We start from the raw sequence: 15,400 nt of genomic DNA on the forward strand, positions 1-15,400 counted from the left end.
AACATAGTGGAGAATTTCCTGTCTGCTCAGCCAGATCAGGAAGAGTCCGGGGTCTTCTGTACTCACTGTGTGGACTCTCCTGTGCCTACTGTTAGATCCTGTCTGTTCTGAGGTTTCTCTGTGTTCAACAGCTGAGTCCACAAAAAGCCCCCAGAACATATCCTAATTGACCCCACCATGTCCACGGAGAGCCGGAAATGCTCTGTCCATAAGAAGAACCTGGAGTATTACTGCACTGAGGATGAGACCTGTATTTGTAAACTTTGTGTGACTAGAAACCATAAAGGACATGAGATGGAGTCACTGGATGAGGCTTCTGAGAAGAAAAAGGAGATCCTGAAGAATGTTTTGCAGAAACTTCTGACAAAGAGCGAGGAGATGGAGGAAAGAGTCCAGAGTCTGCAGGAATACAGGAGGAAAGTGGAAGAAAAAGCAGCTGGTGACACCGAGAGAGTCACTTCCCAGTTTAGAGATCTCAGGAGACGTCTGGAAGATCTGGAGAAGAGTTTCCTGAGGGAAATCTCCGGGAGGGCAGAGCGAGTCTCCATCTCCATCCGGGCTCTGGAAATACAAAAGGAGGAGCTGTCCAGGAAGATGCTTCACATTGAGGAGCTGTGTAACATGATGGATCCACTGACTGTCTTACAGGAATCAGACACAGGTGACATGTGTGATACTGAGGATGGAGATAATGAGGACAGAGAGAGACATGAGAAGCTCCTCCATGATGGAGGGGGTCTGGATCTGGCTGGGATATCGCACACATTGCACACAGGTTTATCTGATATAATAAAGGAGATAAATGTATACTTCTATATACAGGAAGGTGCAGACATATTACTGGATGTAAACACGGCTCATAACAAACTACATGTATCAGATGACAGGAAAACTGCCTCCAGGTCAGATAGAAACCAGAATCGGCCAGAAACTCCAGAGAGATTTCAGAATTGTGCTCAGGTGTTGAGCAGTCGGAGTTTCTCCTCAGGGAGACATTACTGGGAAGTGGATTTTGGGGGATCAGATTGGTGGATAGTCGGAATGTGTTACCCCAGTATAGACAGGAGTGGAGGATTGCAGTCAGTAATTGGATATAATAACAAGTCCTGGGGTTTGGGCTGGAAAGGTGATCAGTATGGGGTGATGCATGACAGTAAAGTGTTCTCCGTACCCACCAATATCTTCAGTAACCGAGTCAGGATATATCTGGATTATGAGGTCGGACGGATCTCCTTTTTTGATCTGTGTGACCCAATCCGACATCTCCACACCTTCACCACCACCTTCACTGAGCCCCTCCATGCTGGGATATGTGTGTGGAGAGGTTGTATAAAGATATGTGGGAGAATCAGGGGAAGGAAGCCTGAGCACTCGGTCGGTATAATACTATGAGGTTAGCACAGGAGTGGAGTGACTTTGGCACATCACTTGGATAAACAATTGTTTTGGCTTCACTAATTAACTTCCATTCATACGGCTTTATACTTAAAGGGATTTGCACTTGTCTTTTTATTTATTTTTTTAACCAGACTATGTAACTACATAAGTCCATCTAGTCCAACCAATAAAAGGGGAACCTTATTTCTAATGCAATTGTTTTCATATTTTTTTTTTTTTTTTTACTATGTTTGCAATATTTTTTTTTTATATACTTTCTTAGTTTCATTGTTTTAGAGAGAGGGCATCTATTATATGTTAATAGTGCTGCAGGGTTTTCTATGATAAATATTTCTGAGACTTCTCCATCACCCCCTCTCGAATCATTGTGAATGGCTGGAATAACTGTCTAAATTATAGCAAGGGGTGGGGGCTATACCGATGCTGTAGGGGGTCTGCATTTTCCTGAAATGCTTAAAAAGAACTTGTGTATTGTGGACCCGGATGAGATCGGGTGTCAGCAGATGAACATCCGCTATCTCATAGGGATCAATGTATGTCCCTTTTTCATCCGTACACTGATGGATGAAAAAGCGGACATAAGGTCCGCATGTGTGAAAGGGGCCTAAGTCAGTATCTGGAGGAGTGCCGGAGAACTGAATCAATAGCACCACTTGCTGTCTGCAAATGTGAAATATTCATATCAATATTTTATATTTTTCTGGGATAAAAAAAGCTGAACTTTTTTTTTTTTTTTTTTTTTTATTAAAATTCCCCCCCCCCTGTCTTCAGACTAGGCCCAGTTTGTCTAAGTGCTGTCATGCCCATTCATTTCTAAGATCATGGCATGATTACATTTTACAAGTATCTAGAGATTGGGGTTGGAGAAATGGAGACCTTCAGTCACCCCCCCCCCCCTTACCAATGAAAAGATTGCCAACACTTGCATCACAAACTGTTCTACATCCTGCTGCCACCATTGTGCCTATAAAATCACCAAATGTGCTGAAAATAAACAGAACTGGGAGACAAACTCAGATGGTTCCGGCACCCAGAGCAGAGTCCTCCCACAGGCAGCAAAAGGATCCATGGAAACAATGAGGAGCGAAATCTCCACAGACTTGTGATGGGGATCTCCATAGGGAAGATGACTGGAGAGGGAGGGGGTGGTACCTAGAAATGGAGAGATTGTAAAGTTATAGAGGAAGGAGAATTGCTTGGGATAAAATTCCACTTGTATTAAAAGGTGACAAATCCTGAGTACAAGGATCAGAAGTAATCCAGAGCCATCCTCTATCTCCCTCATTGTTCTCAGCTCCTCACCCACCACTTCCTGGTCACACTGTGATGACCTCATCAAGCTTCATCCAGGTTTCATCATCGGTGTGACCAGGAAGTGGGGTGAGAGGAGCTGAGAACAATGAGGGAGAGTGAATTTGTATCCTAAATTCTTCTTCCTCTCTCTCCTTTCCTGGAATACTCTGATCCTAAGTTTCTCTTGGATTGTATATTTTGAATTTGTGTCAACCAAACAAGATAAGAATGAGGGCTAATGTTTACATTATGAGTACATGTCTCATATTTTAAATGAACAAACACTTTTTATTTATATTTTTTTTCCCCTCCTTTTCATGACTGAGAGGGATTTTCTAAAGCTTTCTTTCAAAATGACTTATTCATTGAAAATAATTATATTAGCAATAATTCCTATTATATCGTCATGTTTATACTGAAATTTTAAAATTATAATATTCATGGAATTATGCAAACCTGTTACAGGAGATTTTTACTTTTGTATTTGTGGAAAAAATAAAAATCAATTAATTCAAGTTTGTTTGTTTGCTATTTTGAAGACAAGGGACAACAATGATATGCTAAAAATATATTTTAACTAAAAATTCAGTGTAAAATATCGGGTATATTTTGTGAGAATACAAATAATCCAATTTTTACCACACGTATTTCACAATGCCATATTTCAATACTTGAATGATAACTTGGTAAATTTTAGACTCGGTGACTCATAGTGAATAGCTTTATGTAGCTTATGTAAACAAACTAGGTGATTCCTTCTCAAAACAAACCGATCTTAACCACTTAAAGCGGGGGTTCACCTGAAAAAAAAAAATGAACACTTACCTGTCCAGGTCGCTCGCCGAGGGCGAACAACCTCTCGGCTTCCCCCGCCACCATCCTCGGTGAGGGAATCGTGAAGCTCTGTGGCTTCACTGCCCAGTTCCCTACTGTGCGTGTTGTGTTGCGCCATCCCCGCTGTGTTCTGGGAGCCGTGTTTCCCAGAACACAATGGGGAGGTTGAAGCGAAGGGGCGGGAGTCTATACCCAGAAGTGGTGCAAATACCTGTATTATACAGGTATCTGCACACCCTCCCCCCTGAAAGGTGCCAAATGTGACACCGGAGGTTCACTTTTGGGTGAACCTCAGCTTTAAGGGCCAAGCCTCTTTCTGAGATTTGGTGTTTACAAATAAACTCTTAACTTAGTACAGTTAAGGCCCCATGCACACGAGATGCTGGTAAATGTGTGTAGAGGCAGTTGGACAGCTTTTTCAACTGCCCATGAACACATTCAATGTTATCCTATGTGTCCATGCACAGTCACGTTTTTCGGCAGTTGAGTTTATCCTCGTTCTTCCAGAAGCAAAAAAATGGGTTCAGACGCAAAAGTGTTCCACGTTTCAGACGCAAAACGCGGTACCGGTGTTTTGCCGCGATTTCGTTTATAGGCGTTTTTAAATGTGACGACTTTTTTTTTTTTTCATTAGAAATCCTCTATGGCAAATGATAAAACATTAAAAAAAATGTAATTGCTTGCATTGTGGACAACCCACAACTTGTGGCAGGTGACATGACAAGTAGACAATTCACAACATGTGGCAAGTGGACAATCCACAAATTGTGGCAGGTGATGTGGACAATCCACAACTTGTGTGGCCAGGTGATGTGGCAAGTGGACAATCCGCAGCTTGTGGCAGGTGATGTGACACGCTAAATACAAAGTAAACTGCTGCTCTCTCAGCTGCTACTCACTCTGGTCTCACAAAATGGCTAAAATGGTTACATTTTTTTTTAGCTTAGGGAGGGTCTTATGATGTTTCTTAACTAAACGCAAACGTGGTAAAACGTCGCAAAACAGGCATTTTTAGCCTTTAAAAACGTGTGTTCAGCAGAGTTTGCACCGGTATTCCTGTGTGCATGGGGCCTAAATCACACTTGTTTAATAATAAAAATAAAAGGAGCAAGCATAGTCAAAACATAGCCATGGTTCAGTAACCGGATCGGGTAGTCGGCCAAGCCAATGTCCAAGAGCCAGCGATAAAGTGAGGCCCGGAGTGACAGGGACAAAAAGAAGGAATAACTGAGGGCTGGGCATGACTGGTGTGGAGCAGGGCAACGAGGGGTTTAGGAGAAGGAGGTGCTCTCAGGGGAGTGGCCGTAGGTTTCATTCTCTGGAGGGGGAGGAGCGATGTATATGGGGAGGCGGGGCGGCATCACGTGCACAGTCGGGAGGATTAGACACAGGGAGGCAGGTTTTCCCACCCACCCTCCCTTGTTTTGTTTGTTGGGTGTTGTGCGTCTGTTTCTTTTCTTTCAGGTCGGTGGAAGGGTTGTCACGACAGCGGTGGCGGTTTCCTTGGTGCCAGTTAACTAATGGAAATGGTTGGGGGGGCTCATCGGTGGGATGGGGTTATTGCAGTGGAACGGTGTCCGCTGTAATACGATTACGGTGCACTGCGGGTTAAAAAGGGGCGTCTCCGAGCTGGAGGCCTTGGTATAGTAATGGTACCGCAGTGTGGTGGTGAAGGAAAAGGTTAATGGGGGTTACTGTCGAAGACCAATTGGGACTGGTGTCAGTGGCGGAACTACCGCCATAGCGACCCACGCGGGCGCTATGGGGCCCGCAGCCGAGTGAGGATCAGGGGGGCCCGGTGAAGGGAAGAGAGAGGAGAGGAAGAGGCGAGCTGACGGCCCCATGGCCACTAGGGGGCCCCATCAGGGTTGCCAGCCTTGGTAAAAGCAGGGACAGTTTGTTGGAATCAGATGTCAAAAAACACTATCACTGCAATGGCCACTACTGACATAATTTTGATGTACAAATCTCGAGTAGCTGCCCCACCTCTTCACTGCCTTCTCAGCCAATGGGAGCACAGTGTACACGCCCCCTTCTCCAGCGCGGCTTTTTTTGACATACGAGCAGGAGAAGATGCCGACTGCTGGAGAGATGAGAGGGAGGAGGGGACAGCCTGCAGTGTGGGGTGGATTGCTGCCTCATAAAAGGTAAGCTGGCTGAGCTGGAAGAATTGTATTATCAGTGCTTGCCTATCCTGGTGAGGAGGGAGGCTGTGTAGCAGCAGGGCTCCTCTTGCTGTTAGATCGTTTTTTCTGTGTGTGAGAAGTGTCATGCTACGGTGCTGGTGTGTGTATATATCAATATATACACACACCAGCACTTTTCCAAAAATCATCCTGATAGAACACACTGCTCCTGCTGCCATGCTGGTACTTGTAGTGCCCCAGCAGCTCAGACATAGCATGTGGTAATACAGGAGAGGAGGCTGTGCCTGTGTATTGGTGGGCAGGTGATGAGTAGGGAGATGTAGCAGAGATTGGAGAAGTTCAGCACATCCTTCTCCCAGAAGCATGGCACTTCTCACTATATATATATATATATATATATATATATATATAATTATATATACTAGCTGAATACCTGGCGTTGCCCGGTCTTGGGGAGGAAAATCATAGTAATATAAATATACCCATCTTTTATATAAGGGTGTAGGTAAGGGTTAATTTAACTGTCATATATTTTTATTTGGCATATAAGTAATATGTGTAGCAGGTATTATTGAAATATCTCCAGGCGTACAGAAGTTATGTGGGAACATTTCCCATTGATTTGCATGGGACTTTAAACAAAAACCCCGACCCTCACAAATGGGGGTAGTTAAGGGATAAATTAACTATCCTATAGTTTAAGTGGACATATAAGTAACATGTGACCAAGTGTTATCGAAATATCTACAGCCGTTTGGAAGTTATGAAGTAACATGTATTTCCCATAGAGTTGAATGGGACTTTAAAGGAAAAACCATGGCAAATGGGGGTGGGTAAGGGTTAAACCACCTATCCTATGTTTGTTGCTGACATATAAGTAACATGTGTGCCAAGTTTCATGTTAATATCTTTAGCCGTTTGGACGTGATGCTGGAACATACATACATACATACACACACAGACACGTTGAGTTTTATATATATATAGATATATTCTATCTCAACATGTGTATGTATGTTCCAGCATCACGTCCAAACGGCTAAAGATATTAACATGAATTAACATGAAACTTGGCACACATGTTACTTATATGTCAGCAACAAACATAGGATAGGTGGTTTAACCCTTACCCACCCCCATTTGCCATGGTCGGGGTTTTTCTTTAAAGTCCCATTCAACTCTATGGGAAATACATGTTACTTCATAACTTCCAAACGGCTGTACATATTTCGATAACACTTGGTCACATGTTACTTATATGTCCACTTAAGGGATAAATTAACTATCCTATAGTTTAACTACCCCCATTTGTGAGGGTCGGGGGTTTTTGTTACATTTCCCATTGATTTGCATGGGACTTTAATGTTCCCACATAACTTCTGTACGCCTGGAGATATTTCAATAATACCTGCTACACATATTACTTATATGCCAAATAAAAATATATGACAGTTACATTAACCCTTACCTACACCCTTACCTACACCCTTATATAAAAGATGGGTATATTTATATTACTATGATTTTCCTCCCCAAAAGGTTAAGATAGGAAGACCGGGCAACGCCGGGTATTCAGCTAGTGTATGTATGTATGTATGTATGTATGTGTGTATGTATGTATGTATGTATGTATGTATATATATATATATATATATATATATATATATATATATATATATATATATATATGTGTGTATGTATATAATTACGGTCCATCCATTAAGGGCACCACCCCCTCTATGTAGAATGTATAGATTCATGCATTGCATGAATCTATCCATGACCACCCCCAATTCAGGTGTCCATCCCCTTTTAGGACGCTGGGTGCCTAAATTGCAGGGGGGGGGGGGGGGTTTGAAGCACCTGATTAGAGCCCTAGGCTCTAATAGGCTTCACATTAGGGTGGGCTTGGAGCTCAGAGCCCATCCAGGTGGGTTTAGAAAAGCAAATTAATGTTTGCTTTTCTAACAATGAACCGGCTCTCCGCCAATCAGGAAGTGCGGGTCTGATACCCATCATGTGATTGGCTGAAAGGACAGGCACGCCTATTGGACGCCTAGCAGGAGAAAAGAAGAGGTGCAGGGAGTAAGCGGCTCGCCGCTGCCCATTCCACATCTCACCGCCGTCACCCACTGCCTGACCTGCCACCAAGATGGGGCAAGTGTCGGTCAGACAACAGGGGGGGGGTGCTGAGGGTCACAGTGGCTGCATTTAATGGCACGGTGGCTGCATCTGTGCCCCATCAAATGCAGCCAACTGTGCCCCGTGTGGGGGGGGGGGGGCTGAGGTTCACAGTGGCTACATTTGATGGGGCACAGTGGGCTGCATTTGATGGGGCACAGTGGGCTGCATTTGATGGGGCACAGTGGGCTGCATTTGATGGGGCACAGTGGGCTGCATTTGATGGGGGCACAGTGGGCTGCATTTGATGGGGGCACAGTGGGCTGCATTTGATGGGGCACAGTGGGCTGCATTAGATGGGGCACAGTGGGCTGCATTAGATGGGGCACAGTGGGCTGCATTAGATGGGGCACAGTGGGCTGCATTAGATGGGGCACAGTGGGCTGCATTTGATGGGGCACAGTTGGCTGCATTTGATGGGGCACAGTGAGGCTACAATTGTTTGCCCATGAGAGGCTTCTGGTGAATTTAGTGGGTCACCAACTCTAAGCCACTCAGCATGTCACGGAGCTTGGTGCCTCTCCGCATGGGTTTGCCCACATTCATGTTGCATCAAAAAAAAGATGGCGGCCATCTCTAAGCCTGGGGGCCCCATAATCTCCTATTGCCCGGGGGCCCCATGAGTTGTCAGTCCGCCCCTGGCTGTCCGTATCAGCAGAGACCGGAATTGCCCGCTATAATAGCTTTCATTAGAACTTCCAGTGTTCCCGGGGCTCATGTCACATAGCTCCACCTCTTGGTCCGGCACCTTTGATCGACAGATTGCCGGTCCAGTGTCGGACATGTCGTTGGGCTAAGAGGTGGGGCTATGTGAAGATGACCCCCGGGAAGACGGGAAATTCAAATGAAAGCTATTACAGCAGGCAATCCCGCTCTCTGCTGATCCGGCCGGCTTGCCTCTTCCTCTGCACAGGTGAGGCTGTATTGGGCACAGGCAGGCCAGGCTGTATTGGGCACAGGCAATGCTGTATTGGGCACAGGCAATGCTGTATGGGGCACAGGCAGGCCGGGCTGCATTGGGCACAGGCAGGCCGGGCTGTATGGGGCACAGGCAGGCCAGGCTGCATTGGGCACAGGCCGGCCAGGCTGTATGGGGCACAGGCAGGCAGTAAATAAAAGTGTTTGTTAAATATTGTTAATAAAGTTGGAATTGTTGGAAATTCCTATTTAAATTTGGTTAAATATTTTAGTTATAAAATAAAAAATGGCTGTTGTGGCCAATTTTACTCCAATTTACTGTGTCGGTCTCGTTACTGGGTCAAGAAGGTCATGAGGGGTGGTAAAGAGGGGTGGTAAATGGGGAAGGTTACAATGGGGGTGGTTTAAGGTATGGTTGCACTATTGGAACTACACTAGTCAAGTTAGCAGTACAGCAAGCAGGATCTGTCAAAGCCTGTATGTCAGATCTGTCACAATCACCCAGCTGGCCTGTCAATAGGCCTTTCCAAATAGCACTTTAAAATAGGGCTGGGGAAATTAAAGATTAATTCCTCGATTTAATCTTTAATTTTTTTCATCGATCAAAATTCTTGACGTCACCAGACAGCCTGTACAGTGAGACTTGCCCTGCTGGATGCGAGCAAACTGCACCCATTGGATTGAGGTACCTCTGCATCTGTGGAGCAGGAGGATGCATCAGGCTCCATCAGGGGAAGGGGGCAAAAATAATCATTGTTTCCTGTCCTTAGCAGTTTTGTGCAGACAATTCTTTGTGAATCGGCAACATCTGTTCCATGCGAAAGACTGTTCAGTTCTTCAGGGTATATTGTCAATAAAATGCGATCATGTCTGCTTCCAGAAAATGGAAACACTCTGGTGTGTCTGCGTGACTGGCTAAAGTGATGCCTACTATAAAGTGACTGACAGTCAATATACTAGATAAGTTTTATAATTAAAGTTAAACAAACTTTCGGCAGTGGGTGAAGGGGCGGCTCCGCCTATCCTCGCCGCCCTCACGGGCACAGTCACGGGCATACTGTATAGTCCCGGCTCAGCCCATCTTCTCCGCCCGCCCTCCCCGCCCTCGCTCACGGGCATACTGTAAAGTCTCAGTAGTGGGTGAAGGGGCGGGGGAGGCCCCGCCTATCCTCGCCGCCCTCACTCATGGGCACAGTCAATATCAACACTGCTACTGATTCCCCCCCACACCACCACTGCTGCCACTGATACCCACCACCATTACTGCCACTGATACCCACCACCATTACTGCCACTGATACCCACCACCATTACTGCCACTGATACCCACCACCATTACTGCCACTGATACCCCCACCCCACCACCACCATTACTGCCACTGATACCCCCCCACCACCACCATTACTGCCACTGATACCCCCCACCATTACTGCCACTGATACCCCCACCACAACCATTACTGCCACTGTTCCCCCCCCCTCACAACCATTACTGCCACTGTTCCCCCCCCCACCACCATTACTGCCACCGATACCCCCCCACCACCATTACTGCCACTGATTCCCCCCCACACCACCACCATCACCACTAGTGAGACTGATACACCCCCCCACAATGCCACTAGTACCCCTGATAACACCCCCACCACTGATCCCATCCAGCAACCACCATCCCTGCCATTGATCCCACCCCCCACCACTACCACTCATCCCATCCCATCTTCCCCAACCACCACCCTCACCACTGATCCCATCCTCCCACCACCGCTGCCACTCATTTCATCCAATGCCCACCAACCACCACCCTTGCCACTGATCCTATTCCCCCCACCACCTCTGCCACTCATTCTATTCAATCCCCCGTACCACTGATCCCACCCCTCAACCACCACCCTTGCCACTTATCCCATCCCCTCACCACCGCTGCCACTCATCCCATCTCTCCCTCACCGCTGCCACTGATCCTATCCCCACCCAACCACCACTGCTGCAAATCACAAGTAATTTTAGTTTTTTTTGGTGGGAGGGGGTTTAATATAATTTTTTTTTTTTACCTAATTTCTATCACATGCGGGGGGGGGGGGGGCTTTGAACGACCCGGCCTTGGGGCGGCAAAGGGAGTAAATCCGGGCCTGGCTGTACTGTCTGTGTGGGCACTGATCTGAGTCACCCAGGCTTGTCTAGGCGACCTGTTGTTAATTAGCTCGCTGTTTATTTAGATTACCGTTTGTTTATGTTTTATGTTTCCTTAGACGTACTGATGATTAGATAGTCGTTTTACAGTTTGCATTGTGAAGGATAATGTGATCAAGCTTTTACCTGATCTTGTGTGTTATATATTCTGTGTGAGTTTACAATAAAGTCAGTTCCAGTTTGCACCTGAGCTAGTGTCGTCTAGTTCTTGGGTGCAATCCTCAGCTATAATACCTGGTTCCTGGATCCAGAGGGGAGAAAGCTGTATCTTGGCGGAAGCACCCAGGCAGGGTCAGTAGTGAATTTAGGTTTTGTGCTGCCCAGGCCTGACTAAACTCGTGCACCCCCTAATTTAAATATGACCCACCCCTTCCTGTCAAGGCCACACCCCATTCTGTTTAAGACCCACCCTGAGATTTTTGAGCGGGGACACTAGTTCTGAGAGCCGGAGGCAATGGATTACCTTAATTTGCATAGATTTCCTCTCACTTACTGTTTGGCTATGTGTCAGGAAGTGAAGGGAAATCTATGCAATGGGACAGGGATGATAAAAAATAAACTGACGGGCTATAACCCTCCCTTACTCATATAGTTCTACTTTAAGCACAAATTTCTGAAAAATTTATGGAGAGGACCAAGAAGATATAACCATGCCAATGGTGCAGCAGAAAACATAGCACAGCGAGGAAGGTTTGTGGTCTAGGATGATAGGACCCCCCACAGTTGTGGAATGCTGGCCTCCTGCATACCGGAAGCAGTTTATGGGGGCTCTAGACTAATTTGCCTCTCAGCCCAGTCTGTCCCATCAGACTGGCGCTACACTAACGATGTAGCACAAGCCGGCGGGGACACTTTCCGTGCTGCCCCCCTGCAAAGTGCTGCCCTGGGCCTTGTTGGCCTAGGCCAGGATACAGCATTGGGTAGGGTGCCAGGTGGTCTGTTACATCTGGTGGCAGCAGTGGGATGCTTCCTGCAGTCTGTGACATTAAAACTCACACTGGAGCAGAAGAGAAGAGGTACAGATACCAGCCGCCGTGGAAGAGCAAGTCGTAAGGAGGGATGCAGGTGCAGCACAGAGGGCCAGTGCCAATGCAGGTCATGCTGGGATAGTATGACTTTGTTTGCCAGCAACTCTGGAAGAAAGCGCTGGACTGAGAGCTGCGCCTCCAGGGAAAAATTCTCCCCTCCATCCAGGAAAGGTACTGGTTGCAGTACAAAGTGCGAGTGCTGTTGTTGGGGGAACAACCACATGAGGAGTGGACAGCTGAGTTAAGCAGGTTGGTCCAGGCAGAGATGCAGCTGGACGAGAGCTACAGAGCCATCCGGTGGCATGTAGCCAAAGTGTGCCCTTGGATAGCGGACGACAGCCCAATGGAAGGCTTTGGCTATGGCAGCTTGGGGCTGTTGTACGGGAGACTGTCGCAAGACCCTGACCTTGGGAGTGATCTGGAGTAGTGTTTGGAGGAATTCATGGATTACAGAGACCATATGCTGAACATTTTGGAAGTGCTCTGTGCACAGGAAGATTTGGAGTTTTTAGTCATTCAGGATTGGGAGCTAGAGATTGCCTACAGATGGCTACTAGACTCTGCTCAGCAGCAGGGCTGGGCTCCCTTTGCCTGGGACTATCGGGAAGTACTAGCCGACGGCTCCTAAATCCCGGCTGAAGTGTCGGCAGGGCTGGACTGGGACAAAAATTTGGCCCTGGACTTCATCCAGACTGGCCCACTTTGACAAGTCTCTCCCATGGTGGCTGGACAACTCCCCCGGCCACCCAAGCCCCCTCTCCCCCTTCACTAGCCACTAGCCGTTCTACTTTATTAAAGTAGAACGGCTGGTACTCTTATGGGCAGTACCAGAGGGGAAGCTAGACATTATTTCACCCGGGGCAAAGAATCAGTTCGGTGCCCCCCCTTATGGTACAAGATTAGGCAGAAGTGAGAAACCCCCAGGACATAGCTGTTGAGACCGCTGTCTGTCCCCCTCCCCATGCTCCTCTGTCATCCCCCCTGCTCCTCTGGTCCTCCCCCTGCTTCTTTGTTCCCCCTGGGTGAGCGCTGCAGGAAGGGAGAGACAGAGGAGCAGAGGGGGGCGGTGGTCCGCTGTCACTGAAGCCGGCCCACTGAGCCACCGGCCCACCGGGAAACTCCCTGTAGTCCCAATGGCCAGTCCATCCCTGAGTGTCGGCAATGGTCTGATTGTTCCCCTGGACTTAGGATCCATGACCAACACAACACCAATACTTGGCCTTTCTGAATCCCCATTAGTTGCCTCATGTTATAGTGGAGTGCCATAACAGTTGCCTCATTTTGCTTTGGAAAGCATGTCACAGTGCTAACTGACACGCCACTTTTATAGCTGACACATACGGCTAACTGACAGTCCAACTAATACAACTCACCTTGGTAGTTTGGTTTGCCATTGTACAGCCAGTCCCCAAGTTACGAACACAATAAAGACTGTAAGTTTGTTCGTAACTCGAAGATGTTCGTAAGTCGCAACACTGCATTCGTAAATGTAACTTCTGCCTGTGCATGGATGTGGGATGTTCCGGGCGCTTGTTATGTTATCTGGGGCTCTTCTGGCCATGCAGTACATGTAGTACTGCAGTGTGGGATGTGTCTGGAGGTGCTCGGAGGTATCCAGGACCAGCGTGGAGCACAAGTGGCCGGCGTTTGAGGCCGTTTTATAAGTAGGAGTCGTTCGTAACTCGGGGACTGCCTGTAATATAATTCCTTTAAACTTAAACGTCATTTTACATCTAGTTTCCATTTTTTGTCGATAAGATTTGGATATTAATAAAAAATGTTGTAGAATGTAGATCCGAGAAGTTTATGATTACCTTTGGAGATTAATAAGGAATTAATTCCCTGTTAGAGGTAATTTGACCATCATTTATACAAGATTTTATCTTCTTCTATATCAACTGCGGGTTTAGGCATCTGAGGATACAAGGTTTGGATATTTAACCCCATTTGTATTTACTTTGGTTGTCCCGATACCACTTTTTTAGGACCGAGTACAAGTACCGATACTTTTTTTCAAGTACTCGCCGATACCGAATAACGATACATTTTGTTTTAAATGTGTCACCAAATGCAGCCATGTCCCCCCCATTTATGCAGCCATGTCCCCCCCATATATGCAGCCATGTCCCCCCCATATATGCAGCCATGTCCCCCCCCCATATATGCAGCCATGTCCCCCCCACATATGCAGCCATGTCCCCCCACATATGCAGCCATGTCCCCCCCCATATCCAGCCATGTCCCCCCCATATCCAGCCATGTCCCCCCCATATGCAGCCATGTCCCCCCCATATGCAGCCATGTCCCCCCCATATGCAGCCATGTCCCCCCATATCCATCCATGTCCCCCCCCATATCCATCCATGTCCCCCCCCCATATCCAGCCATGTCCCCCCCCCATATCCAGCCATGTCCCCCCCATATATGCAGCCATGTCCCCCTTACCTACATGCTGCCGCGCCGCCGCTTGGTTAATACGGGCGGGGAACATTACAGCTTTCATTTGAATAGCTGTAGTTTTTCGCGCCGCGCTGCGTATAGACACTCCCCCTTGCTCGGGATTGGACAGTTCACCTGAGCAATGGGAGTGTCTATATGCGGCGCGGCGGGAAACACTACAGCTATTTAAATGAAAGCTGTAATGTTCCCCGCCCGTATTAACCAAGTGGCGGCGGCAGCGGGGATGCGGCGTAGCGGCGGCGGTGGGGGGGGGGTCGAGTATCGGATGAGGCATAGGGGGCATTTGCGGGAGTACAAGTACTCCCGCAAATACTCGGAATCGGTCCCGATACCGATACTAGTATCGGTATCGGGACAACCCTAGTATTTACTTTGGTTGAACTCCATTGACCTGACTTTTTTTTTATCTTAACCTGATATACTACTATGTAGGAGGACTCTGCCCCTTTCTCTAACTCTCCTCTCCTGAGAAACTCTGCACTGCTGGAGGACTCTGTTGCTTCCTCTATCTAACTCTCCTCTCCTGCAATACTCTGCTCTGATGGAGGACTCTGCTCCTTCCTCTATAACTCTCCTCTCCTGAAATACTCTACTCTGCTGGAGGACTCTGCTCCTTCCTCCTATAACTCTCCTCTCCTGAAATACTCCGCTCTGCTGGAGGACTCTGCTCCTTCCTCCTATAACTCTCCTCTCCTGAAATACTCCGCTCTGCTGGAGGACTCTGCTCCTTCCTCCTATAACTCTCCTCTCCTGAAATACTCTGCTCTGCTGGAGGACTCTGCTCCTTCCTCTATAACTCTCCTCCCCTGAAATTCTCTACTCTGCTGGAGAACTCTGCTCCTTCCTCTATAACTCTCCTCCCCTGAAATACTCTGCTCTGCTGGAGGACTCTGCTCCTTCCTACTATAACTCTCCTGAAATACTCTGCTCTGCTGGAGGACTCTGCTC

Source organism: Rana temporaria, chromosome 3 (assembly GCF_905171775.1).
Source record: "Rana temporaria chromosome 3, aRanTem1.1, whole genome shotgun sequence".
Lineage (NCBI taxonomy): Eukaryota > Metazoa > Chordata > Amphibia > Anura > Ranidae > Rana > Rana temporaria.